This window comes from Schistocerca nitens, chromosome 8, assembly GCF_023898315.1.
Source record: "Schistocerca nitens isolate TAMUIC-IGC-003100 chromosome 8, iqSchNite1.1, whole genome shotgun sequence".
NCBI lineage: Eukaryota > Metazoa > Arthropoda > Insecta > Orthoptera > Acrididae > Schistocerca > Schistocerca nitens.
Window position 1 is genome coordinate 35,696,967 of NC_064621.1, and position 3,036 is coordinate 35,700,002.

Below are 3,036 nucleotides of genomic sequence, written 5' to 3' on the forward strand. Positions count from 1 at the left end.
TTCCCTTACAGCCTTACCGAGTATGCTGCTTTCCCTCAAGGGTTAGAAATTTCGTATCAGTATAGATGGGAGCATTTTGTCTATGTAAACGTAACCTCTAAGACTGAGCGCCCGACATGTGTGAGAACTTGTCCATGTTGTAGAGTATACTGATGCATTCACCTATTTTGTACGATTATATGTGGAGAAACTGCTGGAAGTTCCGGCTGTATCTATCATCATTCAGGTTTCGAGTTTTATCAATAACGAGAAACCTGTACAGTGAGTGAGTCGAGCAAACTTGATATGTTTTTACAAATTTATTGTACGACATGTCAGTACCTACATGACCCTGGTAAATGTGTTGTAAATTGAGCTTGTCTTGTTTGAATGCTCTAATGAGGTTGGAGTATACCTGACCAACTGTTTTGGGATCCTGGGATATGTTTCACTCAGATAAAATACGTCAGCACCCATATGACGACCAGAGCAGAAATATCTACAGATCTGGTCCTGCTTTCCAACGGCTACATCGTCAGATATGAAGACCGTGTTTGGCTTTACATCTTCAGGTGGAGGCAAGTCTTTACTTTCTCTGAATGTTACACCAACTACACCAACTACGCCATCTAATATTGTCTGCAGTAACCGATACTTGGGTTGAGGTAGTGTTTTGGAGAATATGTAGACAGGCTCGAAGCGGACTCCATCAGTGTCTGTTAGCAGAGCCATGAGAACTTTTGTTTTGCCACAGTTTGAGGAAACTGCAATTATAGTTCGTATGCTGTTGGGAAGGAGCCCTACACAAAGTTCTTGTTGCGAGGGTGCTTCACCCAGCCTGCCATGGTACCTACTGTGTCAGGTCCTGGAGTGCAGTAGGTTTTTATATAAAAAAGAAAATGTGCGTTATCACATGTGGCGTTATGTGCAGGGTCATTTTGTCTGGACAAATAACACAAACACAAATTTAAGATAATAAATATATTTGTTTATTCACCACTGACAATTTTATATAGCATTATCACCGTCAAAAAGATCACTTTCTTCTTTCTTTTTTTTTTAATCGGTGCAGCAGAGCAGTATTTGGAAAATAGCTGCTTCATATATCCCTCAAATTCTGCACATATATCCCACAGTGTTATCGGTGCATTGCAATTGTCTGGTATTCCATCAGTAAATTTAATTTCAACTTTTTCCACACCTATTCGACGAATAGCGAGAGACTTCGGCACACCAGTTATACAGGTATTAAAACAGTGATCTATATCTTCTTTCTGAATGCTGCATGTGTGAAGCCAGTTCATGATATCAGTGTATACAGCTTGAACATAAGGGAGCCATCTATTTAGTCCTTCCATCAGATTGAACAAGTTATCAACTGCCGAATGCTGCATGTAAATACTCTGCCCGTCAGCACTTTTAACTCTTAGTGTAGCATCATCATACATTGATAATTTACTCACAGTTAGGCCTCCACAGTAGATGCCTGGTAGTATTGGGCTGGAACATATTCCGTAGTCATATGCCTCTTGATGTAAGCTTCTGTGCGATAGAGTTCATCCCACTCATAGTCTGAAAAACGCACTTTAATTTTTTGGCACATTTTCAAGCACTAACACAGCTGACTCATCTTCATATTGTGAAACTTCAGTTCCTAGACGAAGACTTTTGAACCGGTAGTTGTTAAGGTATGGCATGAGGCGAATAGTAAAGGTGGCAGTGCACTGGGGGTAGATAGCGTCTCATCCACAACATCCACACCAACACAGTTAGCCATCTGTTCTTTCACTGATGCTGGAATGTCTCTTGCACTTGGCTCAATGGACAGTGAATACGATGGATCCCAGTATGATGTTGCACCCTTGACAATATTGAGCGGCACGGAAAATCGAGTTTCATTATCCTGATCCAGCATGTCGAGAAGCTGCGTCAGAGTATCCTCCATGGCTGAGACCACAACCACCGGTGCCCTCGGTGCAGACGCCTGCGGGTTGGAAACTGTGAGCCTCGACAGGCCGGAGCTTGCTGCTACCACGTGTGCGGGACACGATGGGAGAGAACTTCCTGGTCCTAGCAGGTTTGATCTTGCCAGCACCATGGGTGTGGTTCACGATGGGCTGGAACTTGCCGGTGCCGACAGGTCGGATCTTGCTGACACGTGTGCTGACCCAAACAAGATGGAGGGGGACTATGGAGAGAAAAATAGTCATTAGCATCATACGTTGCTGCTAGAGAAATAATAATAATAACAATAATACTAATAGAGCGAAGTAGCCCGTGTGGAGTTGCTAGTCTCCCATCGGGCGCCTCCCCAGGTGGCGGATAGGGGAATGCTCTCCAGATATGGAGGGTACCGGGGAAATAAAATACCCGGGGTGGACCAAAACTATCAACCGAAATCCACTACCGTCTTCCTGGTATCCAGCGGTTAGGGGTCAGCGTCTGTTCGCCTAGATGGTGCGGCTGCAGCAACCTTCTTGATCTCAACAATCAAGTCGTATTCCTCGTGATCTTTCCTCAGAAGGACCACCACCAAGTTAGTTTTCAACTTGAAAACCAAACATGATGATAACACAAGGAATGAATCCACTACCCCGGGCACCAGTCGCAAGGCTGGCTTCACCTGGTCATCGGATTCCGGGGGACCAGGAGCATCATGTTGCGCCTACGGTTGAGAACCAGGCGACGTCCAAATTATTACACACAAAACAAAGACACTTCATCGGTACACTTAATACTAATACTCTTTTCAAACTGGGCAAGATCAAACAACTTACAGACGTGCTGCAAAAATTCCAGATCAAAATCCTTGCAATCCAGGAAACACGATTTACGGACGAAAACCATTTTGACACAGACAACTACAGGATCTACAAAGGAAAACCAGCAGTTAAAACTAGTGAGAAAGGACTCAAACAGTTTGGTATAGCATTTGCAGTCCACAAATCTATCAGCGACTCTGTTATTGACTTCCAGTCTGCCTCAGAACGTATATCAACGCTCTCCGTCAAATCGGCCAACAAACCACATACCTTGATCAACGCACACGCACCCACA